Source organism: Tenrec ecaudatus, chromosome 8 (assembly GCF_050624435.1).
Source record: "Tenrec ecaudatus isolate mTenEca1 chromosome 8, mTenEca1.hap1, whole genome shotgun sequence".
In the NCBI taxonomy this organism is placed as follows: domain Eukaryota; kingdom Metazoa; phylum Chordata; class Mammalia; order Afrosoricida; family Tenrecidae; genus Tenrec; species Tenrec ecaudatus.
The window spans coordinates 55131396-55140753 of record NC_134537.1 but is presented as its reverse complement, the minus strand read 5'-3'; the positions used below and the strand labels follow the sequence as shown (position 1 = coordinate 55140753).

At 39.2% G+C, this 9358-nt stretch overlaps 1 pseudogene; it reads right to left on the bottom strand.

Annotated features, from left to right (window-relative positions):
* Nucleotides 1-1614: 1614 nt before the first annotated feature.
* LOC142455403 (uncharacterized) lies at nucleotides 1615-2633 on the bottom strand (annotated as a pseudogene).
* Nucleotides 2634-9358: the final 6725 nt, after the last annotated feature.

Sequence of the window (9358 nt, the reverse complement as noted above, 5' to 3'; positions counted from 1 at the left end):
CATATCCAAAGTCCATGTAAGGTAAGCTAGTCATCTTCACTTCTATGGAGAATTCTGGCTGTACTTCTTCCAAATAGATTTATTCAATCTTCTGGCAGTCCGTGTTATATGCAATATTCTTCACCAACACCATAATTCAAAGGCATCTGTTCTTCTTTGGTGTATATATATTTTAAAAGATTATTTTATTGGGAACTCTTGAAACTCTTGTTACAATCCATATATCACTTGCATCAGGCGAATTTATACATACGTTACCTTCATTGTTTTCTAGACATTAACTTTCTATTGAACCCTTGGTATCAGCTCCTCTTATTTTCTCTCCCCCCCTCCGCCCCTCAGAACCCCTTGACAAATTATAAACTGTTTTTGTGTTTTGTTTTCATATCTCACACTGACCTCTGTATCCCTTCCCCCATGTGTTCTGTCATTCTCTCCCCTGGGGAGGGGTGTATGATAATGTGTTGATCATTAAGATCAGTTTTCCCTTTCTCCCTTCCTCTCCCCCGTTCCCCCTACCCTCTTGCATCACTATTCCAACTCCTGTTCCTGGACTCTGTGTGTTGTGAGCTCCCATCCCTTGCTATACCTGTGTCCATGTTCCGGTCTAGTCTGAATTGAGAAGCAGCACTGCGGTCATGGTAGTGGGGGGGGGGTGAGGAAGCCTCAAGGAACCAGAGGAATATAGTGTGTTTCATTGATGCTTTACTGCACCCTTATTCACTCATCCCTTTCCTGGGACCCCTCTGTGGGGGGATTTCTCCATTGTCCTCAGATGGGCTTTGGATTTCTGCTCCCACCCCCCTAGTTTTCAATAATATGTTTTTGTTTGTTATGTGTTTGCTGATGCCTATTACCCAGTCCTGATGATGCCTCATGATCGCATCATCAGTGTGCTTCCTCCATGTGGACTTGTTGCTTCTCTGCTGAATGATGACTTGTTTAACTTCAAGCCTTTATGACCCCAGATACTATATCTTTTAATAGCTGGGCATCATCTACTTTCTTCGCAAAGAGTTGGAAACAACCTACATTTTCATTGGTAGATGAGAGGATCAGTAAACTCTGGCACATACACACAATGGGGTACTATGCATCACTAAAAAGCACTGATGAGCACGTGAAATGCATCTTTTCATGGGAAGAGTTGGAGGAAATTATGTGAAGTGAAGTCAGCCAATCACAAAAGGAGAAGTACAGCATGAGTCCCTTGAGGTAAGGATAATCAGCACAGTAGGTTTAGAAGAGAAGCCAACAATATCACAAAATTAGGGTTGAGGTACCGGGATTCCGGAGGAAGTTAGACCAAACCCAAAGAGGTGCATGTTGGTTCAACAAAAAAAGGGGGGAAGGAGAGAAGGACCAAAGGGGATGTGTGAAAGTGAGTTGCTGAGGAGGTTGAGGGGAGCAGGGCACTACCCACCAGGAGGAAAGAAATGGTTTTACCTCCACAGAATTTGGAGTGGGTATGTAGTCCCTACCACGGTACACCCAACCATGAGGGCAAACGTGGCTGCATGGAAGATGCATGAAGAGAGGTCTACAGAGCTGGTCCCAACCAGAGCCAAAATGACCCCTCCCTAGAAAGAGGCGTGACAGAGAACAACACTGAACCTACAGGTCGGTGAGAGGGCCAGCCTGCCACGCCCACAGGGAAGCAGACCAGAGGAAGAAGCGAAAGAGAAAGCCCCACTGGACCTCATGCTGCCACAACAGAGCCCGAAGAGGACGACCCTGCGGGAGCTGACGGGACACAGACGGGACTGGGTGGCTAACAAGAGCGCCTGTCATGTTGTCTCTGTACTGGAGCAGGCTGCGACAAAAGACAATTCTGGGGTCACACGGTGAGGAGGTGGTGCCGTCTGAACCCCTTTTCCCAGGGAGAACCAAGAAGGGAACATAACAGAGCAGATGCGAGAGCAATGCAAAGCTACAAAGCCCCCGAGGTGCCCCCGCAAAAGGGACTTCTTCACCTTCATCCTCATCTTCGTCTTCCTCAACTTCTCCATCTTGGCCAAACTCTTCGTCCTCCCCACTGACTTCATCTTCATCGTCTTCTCCTTCTACATCTTCCTCTTCATCCTCTTCTTCATCAAAATACTCCTCACCGTCCTCATCTTCCTCATCTCCTTCTCCCTCCTCCTCCTCATCTACACCGTCCACCTCAGCATTGGAGTCAGGGGCTTCCTGGACTTCGAGGTCGTAGCCCTCCATGTAAGTCAGCTGGGGCAAGAGCTTAAAGACACTCTCGGTGATCATTCAGGTTGGTGACCTCACAGATAAACAGACCCAGACTTTTCAGACATTCCATTTTTTCCAAAGGTTCCAAGGTGCTGATGTCAGCTTATTCCCACTTAAGTTTAGATGTGTGAGGTTTGGAAGTTTCTCAGCTAACATGTCCAGACCACTGAAGATTCTATTGTGACTGAGCTCAAGTTTTTCAATTTCGGTAGTTTGGGAAAATTTGAAACTGAAATCAAGTCTACATTTATTAAGTTGAGGAACTCTAAGTTCACAAATTCAGCTGTTAAACGCTCAAGCTTTCCATCATTTGATTTGCAGTTGTCCAGGACAAGTTCTTGAACAGCCGCTGGCTTCCGGTTCCTCAGCTCCAGGAGGATCTTTCTCTCCATGTTGCCCTCTTCCCGCCTCTTTTTTCCCCTCCCTTTTCTTTTTCTTCTTGTTTCTTCTCCTTTTCAATCTCTCTCTTTTGTTTTAATCGGTTTGGGCTATGCCATAGTCAGTGTGCCAACTTATAAGCATGGGAAGCATGGCCCGAGGAGAAAGCAGCGGGACCAGCGTTCCCAGAGAGACCTGAGGGGTGAGGGCGGTGCGGGAAGAAGGCGGTGAGCAGACAGCGCCAAGGACAGGGGAACAAGGAGGATAGTAGAGTCAATTACAAGGGGGAGACAGGGATGGGGGCGGTGTCGGAGCAACAGCAAACTAGCTAAGGGGAGGTACCCAGAGGCAGAAATAAGGGGAAAGTGACAGTGGGGTAGGAGGAAGGTAAAAGGAAACAGGAAGGACCTGGGAAGCAACGCAATGGGTAGAGGTATAAATATAGCAGGAGTACATATGTAAATACATTCATCCTGCCCTGTCCTTTGACTAGAGCACTGTGAGATCATAAAAGTGCATTGTTTGCATCCGGGATTTGTTAAAAAATGTAAACCCTGGTTCTGTATATCTGGAGTGGAAATGCAAATTCTCCGCAGAGGGCTCAAACCAAAATAAATCAGTTTGAAGTTCGGGTTATAAGCAAATAAACCTGCAGTGATATTTTAAAATGTAAGAGAAAACTAATACATAATTTTAGAGTGTGTTGCACATAAAAACAAACAAAAATTTTAATTGGAGTGGAACAAATACTGTGAATATTATAAAATGGAATAAAATGGATTTCTTTACTACTTAATTAACTGCATTTGAGATCTGAGAAAAAATGTTTCTCTACTAGTTTGAGTTTCAGTGTTCAGAGAATGGCAGGTTTATACTAGATGTCTAAAAGATCTCCCACCTTCAAAATGCTGACTCATTAGGTGGTTTATATATGTCAAAGAACTTTCACGTGCACTGCCTAAAATAGCTTTCACAACAGTCACCTGTGAGTTAGCAAAGGCTTTTCACTTAAAAAAAAATCTGTCTGCAGATAATGAAATGGACCAGAATATTCACTCTGTGGATTTCATTGTTTCTGTTTGATACAAGAACCCAATTCTTCTGATCGCTAATCAATTCCATTATTCATTTGAGGAATAATATAATTAATATTGGAAATCTGGGTGGGTAATGTGCAATTATTTTTGGAGATTTCATTCCACATATTATACCATCAAATCTGACCTTTGGCCAAATCTGCACAAGAATCATTTCATTATTTGTAATATATTATACAATAACCCACACACCTACCCCAAACACAAAACTCAAACTCACTACCTTAGAACTGATTTTAAAATGGATAACTTAATTTGTCAAAAAATTAGCTATTTTGAAGAATTAGCTCTCAATAGCAAAGTGTAAACTCAAACGAAAAGAAAAATTCACTACCATTGACAGAGTCGAACTGCCCTCTTCGTTTCCTCGATTGAAAATCTTTATGGAAGTAGAAAGTTTCATCTTTCTCTCATGGGGCTTCTGGTATATTTGAATTGCCACTCTTGTGGCTATCAGCTCAGTGTGTAATTCATTATGTCACCAGAATTTTAAAAAAGCAAAGAAAAAAATGTAAATTAGGAAAATTCAATTTGCTTTTATATCTGACAACTTACTCTACTTACAAACCCAATACTTAAAACCCTTGACTTCCAATTTGAATGAAGAAGTCTAAAATATCTGCTGGGTGAAGTAAACCAACTACTTATTACATACAATTGTCTTTGTTTTGTAGTGAGGCTCTACAAGAAATATCTCAAGTGGCTGCTTGACGAGCGTACACCCATTTCCTCACTGCTTCGGAGGGGAGCAGCTTGCATTCAGGGTGTCATCAGAGGGCGTTTCTGCCCTCTGGGTAAAGGCTCTGTCTCAGCTTCTGTGGACTGTTTTCCGTGTGTCCTGGCGATCCTCACATGGCATCACTTGCTTCTGTGCCTAAACTGATTGGTTTTACTCTAAAAAATGATTGATTTAGACACACCCTCTAGAGATATGGTTTCAATGGTAAAGAAAATCCTATTTTAAAATACAGCAGTATCTTAATTAGAATTTACAGCCTGTATTATTTTAGGCATAGTTTGTCCATAAAACAAAATTAGTACACGAATGCTAGTGTAAAATTCCTCTTAGATAGGCAGTCATGTTATTGTAGTAATGCCAAGTTGCTTCTGACGCTTCGGAACACTATAAATAACTGAACAAAGCACTGCTCAGCCCTGCCCTTTCCTTACAATTGTTATATTTGATCCCACTGTTGCAGCCACTGTGTCAATCCAGATCATTGATAATTTTCCTCTTTTTGTTGCCAACACTCTAACTAAACTAAGCATGAGGTCCTATTCCAGGCACTGATCCTTCCTAATAATATTTCCATCGTGCAGGAGACAATGTTGCACCACCTTCTGTTGGAATGCACATTCTGGCTGCACTTTCGCTAATACAAATAGATGTATTCCTCTGGCATTCCGTGGTATTTTTAATACGCATTGCCAGCCCCAGAGTACAGATGCAGTCGAGTCTTTCTTACTCATTTTCTAGCCTTAATACACATATGAGGTGACCGATCATACCATGGTTTGTATCAGTTTTTCTTTACTCTTGAAAGTGATGTATTTTCTTTTTAAAACTTGCAAGTGGACTTTTGCAATATATTTACCCCATGGGGTAAGTCATTTGATATTTTGACAGTTGCCTCCATGACTGTTGATTGTGGATCCATGTAAACCGAAATCCTTGACAATGTCAATCTTCTGTCCATTTATCATTGTTTGTTGGTCTACCTGTGAGGTTTTTGTTTTTATTTTTTTGCATTGAGTTGCAATCCTTACTGAAGGCTGAAATATTTTATAGTAAACCGTAAGAGCTTCAGTCATCTTCTCTTATAGCAAGCTCTTGTTCATAGGTACTGTGATTTCCAACTCACAGCAACCAGAATGAAATACTGCCCAGTTCTGGCACCACCATCATTTTTCTTATGTTTGAACCTATTGTTTCAGCCTTTGTGCAATCCAGCTCATTGGCAATCTACCTCTTTTTGCTGCTGGTTCTCTAACCTAACTCAGTATGATGCCCTTTCCCAGGGACAGCCCTCTACTGATAACATGACCAAAGTAGGTCAGACAAAGTCTTACCATCCTTGCATCTAAGGAGATTCTGACTGTACTTCTTCCACAATAGATCCGTTTGTTCTTGTTGCTGTCTGTAGAACTTTAAATATTTTTCACTAATACCATAGTTCAAAAACATCTGTTTTTGTTTGGTCTTCCTCACTCAATGTCCAACTTACATGCATATGAGACAATTGAAAATAGCATAGCTTGGATAAGGTGCGCTTTTGTCTTCAAAGTAATATCCTTGCTTTTCAACACTTCAAATAGATAATGTGCAGCAGATTTAGCCAAAGCAATGCTTTGTTTGACCTTTTGACTGATGCTTCCATCATCATTGATTGTGAATCCAAGTAAGATGAAATCCTTGACGATTCTAACCTTTTCTCTGTCTGTCATGATGTTATGTATTGGTCTAGCTGTGGGTTGCTGTATTTTCCACAGTGAATTGCAGTCAAAACGGAAAGCGGAAATCTTTACTGGCAGTTCCCTGCGACCATAAGTGAATTATCTTCTGCAAAATCTTATTTTTATGTGATGTCAGTGATATTATTCAGAAACATTCCCATTCTGTGGTGTTATCAATATGGATGGCTTCCAGTCAATTGGTCAGGTAGGTGATTTCTAAATTCCTTGCCATAGATTTGTGAGAGCTTCCTCCTCTATTGCTGGTGAGTTGATTCTGATCTTATAGTATTTCTAAGTGTAAACATCTATTTAAAAAGATTGACAGATCTTTCTCCCATATAGGGGCTATAGGGTTCAAACTATGGATCTTTCAGTTAACACAGAGTGCTTTAATGATTATGCCACAGAGCTCCTTCATAACACATAGCCCATTTGCCATCACATTGATACCAATTTGTTTACCCCACATAAGGTTTCTGAAACTCGAAGTCTCTATAGGAGCAGGCAGATTCATTTTTACTCCATTGGAGTGTCTGCGGTGCTTAAATAGCCTGCAAGCTGATGCTTAACCTGCCATGCCCCAAGAAATCTCCCATAACACAAACTGGGTAAAAAAAAAAGGTTTTAACTGAAGTACTAAAAATTCTTCTTCTTAATAAATTAATTTTACTTGAGAATATACTTACAAAATATCGATAAAAGCAAAATTTTGAATAGATTACTCACTTCCATCAAAGCAATACTGACTACTAGTGACCATCTAGGATAGAGCAGAATGATTCCTGTGTTCCCGAGACTGTAACTGTTTACTGCTTCTGGGAGTAGAAAGCCATGTCTTATGCCAACCATGAGGCTCACAGCACAAGGCCTAGCACTACTCCACCAGGGATCATTATTGTTATATTTTTAGCACTTTCAAATATATAGATGTTTAAACTCATTAGAAGATTTTTTTCTAATTAAATATAAATTAGAATATGGAAACTCATGATCAAAGATGACATCTATTTGATGTTAATTGGCATTTTGTAAATACAGAACTGGATCTATAATCAAAGACTGAAATACAGGAATGTGCAACACTATTTAGTTTGAGCCAAAAGATATGAATTAGCAATGATTATCAATAAAAAATAGGTCATTTAGTGAAATAGCATTGTAATTTTAAAGCATAGTAATCATATATAGCTATAGAAAAAACTGTATATTCAAGTGAATCAAAGCATGAAGAAAAGTGCCTATTGTCTGAGTATTTGTATAAAGTATATATATGTGTGTATGTGTGTGTGTGTGTGTGTGTGTATAGATAAATTAGGTAAAAAGTATACCAAAATTATCTGTAAATATTTTCAGATGATAGTATGGTGAGTATATTTTATTTATTTTCCTTTACTTAATTATGTTTTTATACTTCCTTCAACATGCTTTCTTTGGTGATTTTAAGAAGTTTCACTGAAAATACTCATTACTAGCTACATGAATTCTAGATCTATGAATGAGTGCATTTCATGAGATAACGGGGTGCACATTGATGTTTTGTGTGTCTCTGTGTGTGCAGTCTTGTCTATGGTATTGGTTAGCACTATTGCTGAGATAAACAGGGTGTGCTTTGATCTAGGGAAGAGAAGCAGACATGTTAAGTTCTGCTTGATGATTCAACCTTACTAAGTTGGAGACACAGCCAGAATTACTCCTGACTCATCAGTGTGGGAACAGCATCCTTTGCCTTGGGTTAAAAATTAAAATCTTACACAGGAATGCTGACTTTGTTAAAATTAAAACAAACAAAAATAAAACAATTGCATTTAATCATTAATACCATGATATTATGGAAAGAGAGTAACTTAAATAGGAAAAAATAATTGGCATTTCCACAGAAAAATCTGGATTTCTTTTATTTAATAAGAAGGGTGCAATAGGACATCAAGAGGGTTTTCCTTAGGAATGCTTTTGTATAAAACACAGTGCCCACTTGGCTATTGCTTCTGCACCAAGGGAACTTAAGTTGCAGATTTTGGAAGAGGGTGGGTTGCCACAATGTAGGGGGAATAAAAAGAAATGAAAAGTAAAGTAATCATCACCGAGAAGCAATAGTCTGAGGAGTCTCCAAAATTTGTTGGAAATCTGTGCTACAGGAAACTACATGAATTTTAAATGTTTGCCTCAAAATAAACTTATACTAGTTTGTGATAGCATGTCAGAACAAGATCCAGTTTGAAGTATTAAGTACGCCATGAATTCTGCTAAAATGGAATCAAGAACAAACATCAAAGTTGTGGTAAAACTCAGCTGGGAAAGTGGTATACTCATTAATGCTTTACTAAAAAATATATAAGTACAATGTCCCAGAGAAATCATCAGTGTAGAGAAGGATAATTTCTTTTAAGAAGGGACAAGACAATGTTGGCAGATCATCCATATAGAATTGTGAGGAAACAATCTTGTTTGTGCCCTGGGTGAAAAAGACCAACGAAAAAGAGGAGAAATAACAGCCAACATCGCAGACATCCAGGTGGTTGTGCTAACAAAATTACTTTTGGTTAAATGGGTGTCAAACTGCACTAAGAACCGGAGGAAAGATCTCAGAAGATGTTTTGTTAAGTGGGATCAAAATACTTCTTTGAAGAATTTAACAAGAAAAGAAACATGGCTTTACCAGTACAACCCTGAAGACAAAACATAATCAAAGTGATGAATAGCACAAGATGAAATTTGTCCGGTAAAAGCAAAAGTGGACTAGTCAATAGCAAAAGTTATCGCAAAAGTTTTTTGAGATGCTTATATATTGTTTACTGGTTTTTGGATAAACAAAAAAACAGTAACAACTGATTTTTAGGACAGTGGTCTGAATAATTCTTCAAAGTGTTAGCACAAAAGACTTCAGCAAAAGTGTAAAACAAGAGCCCACATATTTCTGGAAAAAATCTTAACAATGACACAATGAACAATGGAAAAAATCTTAACGACACAATGGACAAAGGTCTAATTACCAAAACTTACGGAACTGTACAATTCAATAAGAAATCTCAATAAGAAAATAAAAGAAATGACCCAATTAATAAGTGCACAAAAGACATGAATATATGGTTCAAAAAATGACATACAAATGGCTAACAAACACATGGAAAATGTTCACAATCATTAGCTGTCCAGGAGATGAAATTAAAGCTACAATGAGATACAACCTT